We start from the raw sequence: 13,872 nt of genomic DNA on the forward strand, positions 1-13,872 counted from the left end.
TGAATGTAGAGAAAGGGAACCTGGGTTTGAATCTTGCTTCTACTTTACTACCTGTGTGATTTTGGACAAATTACTTGACATCTTTGAGACTCAGTTTCCTCCTTTTTATGTAAGCTATCATTTATCTTTAAAATAAAAGGAATTGAGAGTTCAGTAAATGACTTTTTGGGGCCTTTCTAGGTCTCCCTCTAGTATCCTCTCTTTGGAGCTAGATATTCAGAGCAAAGACTTTCCTAAAAAAACACAAATACAAACAAAGAATGAACAAAGAAGGGCAGATTCTCACCTTCAAAGCAGAATTCTGTGAACAAGCTTTGTCCTACCACGAAAAAATTATTCTCTTGGTGCCAGACTATTCATATTCGCTTAAAAGAAATAAACTTCCTGGGCTTCTGAGTATGATTGAAGGGCAAAGAAAACTCAGTATATTTATTAAGCACCTAATTGCAGGCATTGTGCTGAATGCTGAAGGTAAAAAGAGAAAAACACTAATGTCTGCCTGCCAGAACCTTATATTCTACTGGAGGGAGAGGTTCCATAGAAATCCTACAGATAAGTAAATACAAAGTAATTTGAGGAGGCAGATCTCCTTTTAAGGATGTTGGGATTTGAGTGGGCAAGTTTCAGGGAAGGGATCCTCATAAGCAGTCTGAGGCTTAGGGAGTGGAAGTATATCACAGGTGTGTAGGTCAACTTGTGAAATAAATAGGTTGGAGAGATAATGCTGAATTTCAAAGACAATTTATTAAATGATATAATTCTCTGATCTCTGATGTTTTTGCCCAAGGTCTAGATTGTTTTAGAATCTGGCTTCTAAATCTCAGCATGTGTGGAAATAGAACCCAGTTATTTATAGGATTGATTTTTAAGGTCTACTCTTAAGAATCTATTCATTTCTTCCTAGGTAGTCAGCCTGCCATGGGTAAGCTAGCAATAGGTGAGGCTTATAGTGTTAGCTATGACTTGAATGGCCTGAATTATCAGCACCTATATTCCTGTAGGTGTGATTAAATGAGAGGGAGAATCAACAGTTTTTCTACTTGATTATTCCTTTTTCTCCAAAATAAAAATACAACTCTTAATTGAAACAGCTAACCATAAATATTAATCAGTATTACTAATAAGCATTTTTTAAAAAGGTACTGTACAATCAGATTATGATTTAAAGAAATACAAACACATAGGCACAATTAAATTCCTTGTCCCATAATTCTTAAATTTTATTAATCATTACTTAATTTCTTGTTTTACCCCCATCTGAATTCATGTTCTTCAACTCTACTTTAATCTTAATAATTTAGTATTTATCACTGTGGTCTTTTCAGGGTATGAACTAAATAAATATTTATTTAACTGAATTTAATTTTAATAAGCTAAGTACTTGTGATTAAAAGCCTTTCTAAGCCTTTTTTATAGTCTAGACTCAAAGGCTTTAGGCCGCCTTGGCATCAAAAGTTCTTTTCTTGGATGAATCTCTCTCTCTCTCTCTCTCTCTCTCTCTCTCTCTCTCCCCCTTTCCCTTTTGGTCTGTCTGTCTATCTTTCTATCTACCTTTCTATTTGTCTGTCTCTACCTTTTTGTTTGTCTATCTATCTCTACCTTTTTTGTCTGTCTATTTATCTTTCTATCTGTCCATCTGTCTAATCAATCTATCTGTCTGTCTAGTACTTTGTAAACCTTAAAGTAATTCTATAAATGTTAGCAGTTTTTATTAATTTTATTTATCTTTCAAAACAGAGTGAAATACCAGCTTATGATTAAATAAAGAGAAAGCATTAGTCTGCCTTCACTGATACATTCTCTTTGCTGCAAGAGTTTTTGCCACCACTTAATTTTGCCAAGTTTCCTCTTTTCTTTTAGCCATCAGGAAAGATTAGTTGTGAAGAACTTGCTTCTGATTGCAAGGGTGGATTTACACAGATCTTGGCTATACCCTAACATATACGGACACTTAAGAGAATTTGTAATTTAAGTAATCTGGATTATTTCCTTTCCTAATAATATAGCTTATATTTATATGAAAGTTTAAGGTCTAAAATACAGTAGCCCAAATCCCACATGCTACTCTTAATTCTAGCATGTTTTTTCTGTTGATTATTTACATTTTATTCCAAATATAGATTATTTGTATGTGGTCCTTTACATATTTTTACAATCCTAAAATGTTTGACTCTGATCTCTGTTGTTTAGTTGCCTGTGTACCTTTGAGCTCTTTGGGGGAGGGAAGGGAACAAATAGTTACTAAGTACTTGCAAGTACCCGCCATTGCACTAAGTGCACTAAGGACATTATTTCTTTCACTCCACCACCCTGTGAGGTTTTTGAGGAGGTCAACAGGATTAAGGGGCTTGCTCAGGGTCATACAGCCAGAATGGAGGCCAGATCTGAACTTGGGCCTGTCTCATTCTAGGCCCAGAGCTGCCTGGAGCATCCCTAAGTTTTTAATAACTTACTTCCTCATGTCATCATCTTTGAGAATCCAGGGCTAGGCTGCAGCTTCCCCTTTCATATAATCAATACTGTGTATTGACTCTAAGGGAGAAGAGTGGGGTAAGGGTTAGGCATTGGGGGTTAAGTGCAATGGGGACTAAATGATTTGCCCAGGGTCACACAACTAGGAAGTGTCTGAGGTCAAATTTGAACCTAGGACCTCCTGTCTGTAGGCCTGGTTCTCAATCCACTGAGCCAACCAGCTGTGCCCTCCCCACCAATTACTCTTTTAATACTATAAAAAATTAACAACAAATTATAAATAAATAAGTTATACATTTATGTTATTTATGTTAATGTTATAAATTCATTTTATTAATATATTTATATATTATTTATATTTATTATCTTACACAATGAATCATAATAAAATATATCCTTATATATTTTATAATATAATAAATATTATATTGTGGTATAAATTTATATCATTCAAATAATATATTTATATATTGCAAATTTATTTTATACAAAATTATATAAAATAAATAAAAATAATGAATAATTAAAAGTTCCATTAAAAAAACCCTCACCTTCCTCTTGAAAACAATACTGTGTATTGGTTCCAAGGCTGAAGAGTGATGAAGGCCAGGCATTGGGAGTCAAGTGACTTGCTCAGGCTTATACAACTAGAAAGTATTTGAGACCAGATTTGAACTGAGGACCTCTCAGTCTACTGAGCCACCTAGCTTCCTCCCTTGTGCCCCAGTTCCTTTTATCTATAAAAGCAAAGTTCTACAAAAAATCCAAAAAACAATAATTTCACATCAATAGTAGTGATAAATCTTTCAAAAAATTTTTGTAGCTTCTTAAGGATGATGACATTTAAAAAATGCTTTATAGTTGCAAAAGGAAACTTTTGTTTTATTTGACTTATTTGACTTTTGGATTAACCATTTTGTGGAAGTATTGTGAAATACTCCATTTTATGGATAAACAAACTGAGGCTTAGAGAGATGAGGAGTTGGCCAAAGTCATATATAGCTAGTAATTAGTTGAGTGATTACTTGGAAATGGATGTTCTATACGGTTAATATTTTTTTCATTGTATCATATTGCCTGACTTGAATGTAGTTTTTTATGTCAACTTTAAAAAGCATCAGTGGAAATAGCTTGGTTTCCTCAACTATTTAATCATTTCTTCCTTTCTCTAGATACAATTTTTTTTTTTTTCAGTTAAAAACTTGTAACAAGTTCCTCAAAGGTGTCCTTGTCTAAGAGTCTGGAAAACTGGTTTAAAATCCTGCCTCTGATTATTTACCACTGACCTATCCCTGAGTGAGATACTTAATCTTTGTGAGCCTCAAGTATTATCCCAAGACTTCATTAGGTTATTCTTTCCTTTCGACTTCCTTCAATTTTTCCCCTTCCTATTTTCTCCATCTCCTTTAATGCTTGGGACTTCCCTCTATTAATTATCTCCAGTATCCCCTGTAAAGCTTGTTTGTAGTCTGTCCTTTTGACTGTGAGCTCCTTGAGGGCAGGGATTGCCCTTTTATCTTTCTAGGTATCCTCAGCCTTTAGTATAGGCCCTGGGACATAATAGGTATTTAAATGTTGTATTGGCCCAGGGAGTACCCTATCAGTGGTAAACCTTTTTTGTTGTGATTCAATTTTATGAGGGGCACCTTAGGTGGATAGAGACAAAGGAGGTCCTGGGTTCAAATGTGGCCATAGACGTTCCCTACCTGTGTGACTGTGGGGTAAATCACATAAGACCTCAATTGCCTAGTCCTTAGTTAGTTTTGAGTCTTAAGTTAGAAGGAAAGAGTTAAAAAAATTTCAATCTTATCTTATTTTTATGTCCTCATTCTCCCTCATATTGAGAAAGAAAGGGTTGGAAAAAAAGCCCATTCCTTATGTATAATTCAGCAAAACAAATTCCCTCATTGGCCATCTACCCCCAAAACCTGCCTCATGAAGCTCATCATTTTTCTGCCTGGAGGCGATCTGTGTGTTTCATCGATTTGTATGTTTCATTGACTCGTCTGTTTCGTTGTAACTCCTCCGGCTCCTTGCTTGGTTTTTGTTGTTCTTATGGCCCACATAGTTTGTTTTTACAAATATTGCTATTGTATAAAGTGTTCTTCACCTGGTTCTCCTCACTTTAGTTTGCATCAGTTCATACAAATCTTCCCTGTTTCCCTGAGACCTTCCCCATAATCCTGGGTCTCACAGCACAAGAATGTTTCATCCCATTCACTCAGCAAAACTTGTTTCGTCATTCTGCACTTGATGGGCAGCCCTCCGTTTCTAACTGATGGCTACCACAAATTGAGCTGTTAGAATTATTTTTATATATTCGGGTACCTTTAGAGGTTGTTTAGATAAATATATATTTTTACCCTCTAGGTTTTAAAAATCAAATAGACAAACAAGAGTTAATCTATGTTAACAGTTACTACATGATGAATGCATTGATCTGTGGTTTCATGCCTTGTTAGTGGCTTGATGTAAGCTTTTTGCTGCAAAGTCCAGCTAACGGACTAGAGTCTCCTTAGGCCCCTTGACTTTGTGGGGCAACTAGTGAAGGATGTCCCTATTATCCCTTAGTTTTGCTATGTGATAAAGGGATTACCTGGTGTGATTATTTGATGTTCATGATATGCTGAGAAATGGAAACAAGCCAGGAATTTCCCTTATGGTGACTAAGGGTATATATATTGAAATGTCCTTGATGTCTCTATTTTAATATCTGGCAAATGTAGGTTTCTTAGTTTGAATTTTAAGACCCTCTTTATTATCCCCCCTCCTAAAATCAGAGTATTTTTTTATCGCTGGATTGTACAGGGTGTCCTGAAAGTCTTAATACTTATATTAAGAACAGAAACCAGCATTTATTAAGCACTTCCTATCCTGGGCTAAATATAAACCCACCAAACATACAAAAAATTCATTTTAAAGGTTATTTAATTGAAATTTTCGTTTTAAAGGTTATTTACTTAAAAATTTAAAATATGGGTAGGTTTATTCAAATCCATAATAATAACTGTTTTTGTGCCATATGCTCTTCCTCTTGGTTTTCAAACTTGGGGAAAAATCACTTTCCGCCAGTTAGCCCCTGCTCCAGTGACTGAAAGGATTGCATTTGTAATCTTACCCTGAAGATCATTCGGAGAATGAGATTTTGATGCCTATGCCACTGTGTTGAAGTGATCCCACAAGAAAAAGTCAAAAGGAGATAGATCAGGTGACTGAGGTGGCCAAGCAAGAGGAGTGACAAAGTGTGATTCAGAAACCTCCCAGTTTGTGGTGCACAATGACCCATTGTTTCTCTCATTAAAAAAAAANTAATATATTTATATATTATTTATATTTATTATCTTACACAATGAATCATAATAAAATATATCCTTATATATTTTATAATATAATAAATATTATATTGTGGTATAAATTTATATCATTCAAATAATATATTTATATATTGCAAATTTATTTTATACAAAATTATATAAAATAAATAAAAATAATGAATAATTAAAAGTTCCATTAAAAAAACCCTCACCTTCCTCTTGAAAACAATACTGTGTATTGGTTCCAAGGCTGAAGAGTGATGAAGGCCAGGCATTGGGAGTCAAGTGACTTGCTCAGGCTTATACAACTAGAAAGTATTTGAGACCAGATTTGAACTGAGGACCTCTCAGTCTACTGAGCCACCTAGCTTCCTCCCTTGTGCCCCAGTTCCTTTTATCTATAAAAGCAAAGTTCTACAAAAAATCCAAAAAACAATAATTTCACATCAATAGTAGTGATAAATCTTTCAAAAAATTTTTGTAGCTTCTTAAGGATGATGACATTTAAAAAATGCTTTATAGTTGCAAAAGGAAACTTTTGTTTTATTTGACTTATTTGACTTTTGGATTAACCATTTTGTGGAAGTATTGTGAAATACTCCATTTTATGGATAAACAAACTGAGGCTTAGAGAGATGAGGAGTTGGCCAAAGTCATATATAGCTAGTAATTAGTTGAGTGATTACTTGGAAATGGATGTTCTATACGGTTAATATTTTTTTCATTGTATCATATTGCCTGACTTGAATGTAGTTTTTTATGTCAACTTTAAAAAGCATCAGTGGAAATAGCTTGGTTTCCTCAACTATTTAATCATTTCTTCCTTTCTCTAGATACAATTTTTTTTTTTCAGTTAAAAACTTGTAACAAGTTCCTCAAAGGTGTCCTTGTCTAAGAGTCTGGAAAACTGGTTTAAAATCCTGCCTCTGATTATTTACCACTGACCTATCCCTGAGTGAGATACTTAATCTTTGTGAGCCTCAAGTATTATCCCAAGACTTCATTAGGTTATTCTTTCCTTTCGACTTCCTTCAATTTTTCCCCTTCCTATTTTCTCCATCTCCTTTAATGCTTGGGACTTCCCTCTATTAATTATCTCCAGTATCCCCTGTAAAGCTTGTTTGTAGTCTGTCCTTTTGACTGTGAGCTCCTTGAGGGCAGGGATTGCCCTTTTATCTTTCTAGGTATCCTCAGCCTTTAGTATAGGCCCTGGGACATAATAGGTATTTAAATGTTGTATTGGCCCAGGGAGTACCCTATCAGTGGTAAACCTTTTTTGTTGTGATTCAATTTTATGAGGGGCACCTTAGGTGGATAGAGACAAAGGAGGTCCTGGGTTCAAATGTGGCCATAGACGTTCCCTACCTGTGTGACTGTGGGGTAAATCACATAAGACCTCAATTGCCTAGTCCTTAGTTAGTTTTGAGTCTTAAGTTAGAAGGAAAGAGTTAAAAAAATTTCAATCTTATCTTATTTTTATGTCCTCATTCTCCCTCATATTGAGAAAGAAAGGGTTGGAAAAAAAGCCCATTCCTTATGTATAATTCAGCAAAACAAATTCCCTCATTGGCCATCTACCCCCAAAACCTGCCTCATGAAGCTCATCATTTTTCTGCCTGGAGGCGATCTGTGTGTTTCATCGATTTGTATGTTTCATTGACTCGTCTGTTTCGTTGTAACTCCTCCGGCTCCTTGCTTGGTTTTTGTTGTTCTTATGGCCCACATAGTTTGTTTTTACAAATATTGCTATTGTATAAAGTGTTCTTCACCTGGTTCTCCTCACTTTAGTTTGCATCAGTTCATACAAATCTTCCCTGTTTCCCTGAGACCTTCCCCATAATCCTGGGTCTCACAGCACAAGAATGTTTCATCCCATTCACTCAGCAAAACTTGTTTCGTCATTCTGCACTTGATGGGCAGCCCTCCGTTTCTAACTGATGGCTACCACAAATTGAGCTGTTAGAATTATTTTTATATATTCGGGTACCTTTAGAGGTTGTTTAGATAAATATATATTTTTACCCTCTAGGTTTTAAAAATCAAATAGACAAACAAGAGTTAATCTATGTTAACAGTTACTACATGATGAATGCATTGATCTGTGGTTTCATGCCTTGTTAGTGGCTTGATGTAAGCTTTTTGCTGCAAAGTCCAGCTAACGGACTAGAGTCTCCTTAGGCCCCTTGACTTTGTGGGGCAACTAGTGAAGGATGTCCCTATTATCCCTTAGTTTTGCTATGTGATAAAGGGATTACCTGGTGTGATTATTTGATGTTCATGATATGCTGAGAAATGGAAACAAGCCAGGAATTTCCCTTATGGTGACTAAGGGTATATATATTGAAATGTCCTTGATGTCTCTATTTTAATATCTGGCAAATGTAGGTTTCTTAGTTTGAATTTTAAGACCCTCTTTATTATCCCCCCTCCTAAAATCAGAGTATTTTTTTATCGCTGGATTGTACAGGGTGTCCTGAAAGTCTTAATACTTATATTAAGAACAGAAACCAGCATTTATTAAGCACTTCCTATCCTGGGCTAAATATAAACCCACCAAACATACAAAAAATTCATTTTAAAGGTTATTTAATTGAAATTTTCGTTTTAAAGGTTATTTACTTAAAAATTTAAAATATGGGTAGGTTTATTCAAATCCATAATAATAACTGTTTTTGTGCCATATGCTCCTCCTCTTGGTTTTCAAACTTGGGGAAAAATCACTTTCCGCCAGTTAGCCCCTGCTCCAGTGACTGAAAGGATTGCATTTGTAATCTTACCCTGAAGATCATTCGGAGAATGAGATTTTGATGCCTATGCCACTGTGTTGAAGTGATCCCACAAGAAAAAGTCAAAAGGAGATAGATCAGGTGACTGAGGTGGCCAAGCAAGAGGAGTGACAAAGTGTGATTCAGAAACCTCCCAGTTTGTGGTGCACAATGACCCATTGTTTCTCTCATTAAAAAAAAAACCCACCAAACTGTTATTAAAAATTCACAAAGCTAAATATTAATAAATGAGGTCGAAATAATTGAACTTTGAAATGAGTAAAAACATTGTTAGCATTTATACTTCTGACATTTTTTTTTTTAATTTTTAAGAAAATTTAAACCGTCACCTTCTTAGAATCAATACTGTGTATTAGGAGGAATCTGCAGTTGTGCTTTAGGGGAAAAGGTTCCCTCTCTTGCTTCAGCCCTGGTAAGGAGTGGGGGGAGAAGGCTCCTGGGCCCCCAAAGTGGGGTTATCTGTTAGTGCCACAATAAAACACTTTGTTCACAAGAACAAATTTCTATAGATTTCTAGGAATCCATACTGTGTATTGGTTCTAAGGCAAAAGAGTAGTAAGGCTAGGCAACTGGGGTCAAGTGACTTGCCCAGGGTCACACAGCTAGGAAGTCTCTGGGGTCAAATTTGAACACTGGACTCACTGAGCCACGGAGCTGCCTTTCTTAAAGCGTAAAACTGCTCTAAGAATTTCAGGACACCCTACTTTTCCCTAAACTACCTGGTGGGTGGACTGGGAGAGGCCTTGGAACTTAGATAAACTCTCCCTTACAAAAAAGTGGAGAACTAGGAGGGCTATTAGGTTAAAAATGTGCTGTCTTGGATCTATGGAAATACAGCTTTATATATGGAGGAATGTGTAAATGGTATTATCTCAATGACTGCTTCTTGAAGCTGGAAACTTCCTTATTCCAGCCCTGAGGGGTATTGAAGTTAAAGAGACTTGCCCAAGGTCACACTTGCACTTAAGTAGCTTGGGCATCTTCTCACCCTGGGCATCTGAAGGTCCCTGTTTAGCTGGGGCCCCATCCCCAAATTAAAAGGGCAGGATGGTTTTTGGAGGTCACCTGGGTGAGGCTTTATGGGGATGCTGGAGCATTTGGGGGTTTGTGGAAAGAGAAATTTTGATATGATTGTTTGCATTTGCCTGGTGAGCAACTTGGGCCCTGTTTTCAGTCCTTCCACTCTGTTCTCTTAGAAGATTTTAGTCTGGGGAGTTCACAGGACTTTGCTTTGGGTCCTAAAGCAAACCTTAGGGGTTCCCACTAGTTGGCCTTTGGTGCACTATCTGGAATTCCATCCTGTTGGGAGAGATTAGACTGAAGGAGTCAGGAGGGACCTAAACTGGTTTGGAGGGTTAATGGCATGTATTTAGACAACTGGTGACATTTGGTCCCTACATAAAAAAGGGGAAGGAGATGTTCTCTCTCCTTGTATCAATCACATCTGCCGTTTAGATAGTATTTCCAGATATTTTTATACCCTGGTCTCATTTTTCAGACTTTCGGCTCTAGGATGCTGGTAACCCTCCTTTTCAGGAATCCCCCTACTGGCAGTGTTACTCCCTAAGAGGGGTTTGGATGGAAAGGGATCAGCCATCCTGTCAGAAGAGTCCATGATCACTTATTTCTCTGTTCAGATTACACCAGAAAGGTTTTCTATGATTACAGTGAATTTACAGAGGAAAACCTGGACGGGTAAGCAGATTTCCCATGTTAGGAGGCAGCTGGTGCTAAAGACAGATTTCACTGGATTTGATGTCAAAGTTACTGTTCATTTGCCCACTTTTCTTTGTACAGCTTAGCCCAAGGCCTGGCACATTTATTAAGCTGGGGCTTATGAAGCGATTATTGACCCACCGACCTCAGGCAAGTATGTTAATGGCTTTGGGCCTCAGTTTCCTCACTGGCATAATGAGAGGATGAACTAAATGACTTTCCTGCTCTGATCTTGTCATCCTTTTTGCCTGCGAGGGAGGAGACTCGTTGGGGGTTTTTGTGCTTTGAGGCATGTTGGGAACTAGTGGTTGAGTTGACTGTTTGCAGGGCAGTTTGTACCCCTGAGGTTTTCTATCAACACGATCTGATAATTAACTTGTAGGACGGTTTTGAATGAGGTACAAAGCAAATGTCAGGAACACCTGCATTTTTAAACATTTCAAAGATCTCATCCCTCTTGTAGGTATTAAATAATGAAGAGGCAATCTAGCAGGATAAAAGTACATATTTTTTTAAAGTGCTTTTAAGGGGGATGAAAAAATGCTCAGGAATAACAACCAATTCTTTAATCCAGCACCAGTGTATGGGTGGGTTTTAGCCTGACGCATAACATCTTTCTAAATTGGATGTGAGTTGGAGCAGTCCAATTGCTAAAATCAATACTTGTAATTCCTTTTTATTCACAGCCTTGCAGAGTTCCTTGAAATCTGACATCTTGCTCTCACACACAGGTGCAGATGCAGGGTTTTGGGCTGTAATGATTGCACTCTTAAAGTGTCACTGTACCTTGGTAGTTAACCGTCTCCTAACTGTGGGTGGGGGGATAAAAGCTAATTTTAAATTGTCACAGGCCATGTTACATATTAGTTAGGGTTTATTTTATAGCTCTGTAAACCGGAGGTGGCAAATCACGAGGCCGGCAGAGACCTGAACCAGATTAAAATGGAATGGGAAATATTTAACAAAATAAATGAAAACAAAGTAAAAAACGTTAATTTTTGTGGTTTCTTTGTTAGTACAGAGTCCATAGGAATCTGTTTCTTTTTGAGTTTGACACAACTGCCATAAACTACTGATTTGTATACTACAGTTTCGATCTTTACCTTCTGTTTTAGAATCAATATTTAAGGCAGAAGAGCCTTAAATTAGAGTTAAGTGACTTGTCTAGGGTTGCACAAGGAGGAAGTATCCAAGGAGAGATTTGAACCCAAGTCCTTCTAACTCTAAGCCTGGCTCTCTATCCACTGTGCTACCTACTTATTCCTTGTGGTATGGGTTTTGACCACATTTGAAAAAAATGTCCTGGCTGTGTGTGTGTTTTGGTAATGGAGAAACAAATTCTTTATACTTCAATACAGCTAGCACTTATCTATATGATGCTTTAAGGTTTGCAAAGTGCTTTACAAATAATTTTAGCCTGTTAACAGTCCTGTGACATAGCCTGTTTTACAGATGAGGAAACTGAGTCTGAGAAAAAGGTTAAATTTGCCCAGAGTCACACTGCTTTTAAGTGTTTAGGGCAGGATTTGAACTTGGTTATCCATCTTTTCCTAAAAGGATTTATAAACATGTTTTGGGAAAGTAATATGCCAGTGGTAATTAGATGATAAAAGACATACGGTTCTCAAAAGCATACCAGTCTTGCTTGCATGGGCTCTGGAGCAATTTGTCCAGGTTGTTTTAGATTTATTTGTATATCTTAAGTAAAAATCTGCCTTAAAACTTTTTTTTTCTTTAAAAAAAATGACTAATTTGGTGTTATTAGCCCCTCCCCAAAAAAACCTCCAAAAACAAAATTAAGGCTGGACACCCCCAAACAATAACAACATACTAGCTTTGCTGTTTGGAGTCTCCTCCTTTGTGTTGCTTATTTTGTATCCTGAGAAAACTGACATACCTAAAGGCTAAATAAAACTGTTTTTTGCTCTGTGGGCTGTCGAGCATCAGCAGTAAGGCATGACTGACCTCCTGATTCATACAGTTGGCACATGACAACCACATTTTTTGTCCTTCTGTTTATTTACCTCATATGCATCTCTTAGGCTCCCAATGTGGTAATGGGCTCTTGAAATTTTACTGATCCAGAAATGTGTGTAAACAAAGCCGCCTTTCTTCTTTAAAAGGGAGATTTACAACTGTAAAATTTTAGTCCTTTTAATTTTAAAATCTAGATGAAACATAATCCCAGGAGTGTTCCTTCACTGTTGCAATGTAATCTTTTCATAGGATACATGATTTAGTTGGAAACAAATTAGCAGCTATGCATGCCTAAAGAAAGCAATTTAATAAACAGGTTTTTAGTGAGACCTAATCAGAATTGTAAAGTGATACCAGGGAATCAGTTGTGCATTATAAAGAATTGCTAGGGTAGCTGTAGCTTTCTGTGAGTGCCTGTTCTCCAAAAGCATTTCGAAAATATGACCAGACTCACTTTTCAAAAGATTTATTCATCCTTCTCCATCCCAGAAAAAGATTGAAGAGAGCACAGTATTAGCAAAGCTGGGGTAGCTGAGTCACAGAGGTTATGTATGGGGTCTTTAGGTCACTTACTCTTGGTTAAGGACTATGAAAAAAACAAGTACTACTATTAATGACAATTATACATATACATCCCGTTCAGCCTGCCATATGTTCCTATTTTACTGCTAATCTCTTATAATTCCTGATTTTCTTCAAAGCTCTGCTCAAACCTCTACTTCTTACTTGAGGCATTTTCTCCTTTTCTCTCCTTATCTTGCATTTATTTATTGTATTTAATAAATATGCTATTATTATTATTTTCATTATTCCCATTGATTCTAAAGAAGGAAAGGGTAAAGACTAGGCATTGGGGATTAAGTGATTTGCCCAAGGACACACCACTAGGGAAGTGTCTTGAGACCAGATTTGAATGCTCTCCATCCACTGAGCCGCCCAGCTACCACCTAAAATAAATGTATTATTATTATTATTTTTTTTAAACCCTTACCTTCCATCTTGGAGTCAATACTGTGTATTGGCTCCAAGGCAGAAGAGTGGTGAGGGTAGGCAAGGGGGGGGGGGGTCAAGTGACTTGCCCAGGGTCACACAGCTGGGAAGTGTCTGAGATCAGATTTGAACCTAGGACCTCCGGTCTCTAGGCCTGGCTCTCAATCCACTGAGCTACCCAGCTGCCCCAAAATAAATATATTATTGATAATTTACTTATGTTTATACATTTTTTTTCTTTGCCAATAATATTTAAGCACCGCAAAGTCAGTTTTTCAGTGCCTGAAACGTAGTTGGCACGTAATGTTTTTGATTTCATTCAAGGTTTGGAAAGCCCTTTACCCATGTTATTCCAGTTGAGCTTCCCAACAGCCCTTTGAGGAAATTGTTGCTGTTGTCATCATTTTACAGAGGTTCAGCTGGCTTTAAGAACTTGGCCAGGGTTAGCTAGTAAGGGACCGATTCTGGATTTCAAACCTGGATGTCATCTTCAAGTCTAGCCCTCTCCCTGTCAATCCCCACAAACTTGGTAGGAAAACCAGGTAAGCAGGATCCTCAGTCTGAGGATTTGGTGTGCTGTCTGTCTGTAAGGCTGTAGAACAGGAATGGCGTGGAAG

At 37.1% G+C, this 13,872-nt stretch overlaps 1 protein-coding gene across 1 annotated transcript in view; it reads left to right on the forward strand.

The window, feature by feature from the left end:
* ARID1B (AT-rich interaction domain 1B) overlaps positions 1-13,872 on the forward strand; it is a 571,310-nt gene that overhangs the window by 36,491 nt on the left and 520,947 nt on the right. The window lies entirely within an intron of this gene.

The sequence above is a fragment of the Gracilinanus agilis genome, chromosome 4 (genome assembly GCF_016433145.1).
Source record: "Gracilinanus agilis isolate LMUSP501 chromosome 4, AgileGrace, whole genome shotgun sequence".
Classification (NCBI taxonomy): domain Eukaryota; kingdom Metazoa; phylum Chordata; class Mammalia; order Didelphimorphia; family Didelphidae; genus Gracilinanus; species Gracilinanus agilis.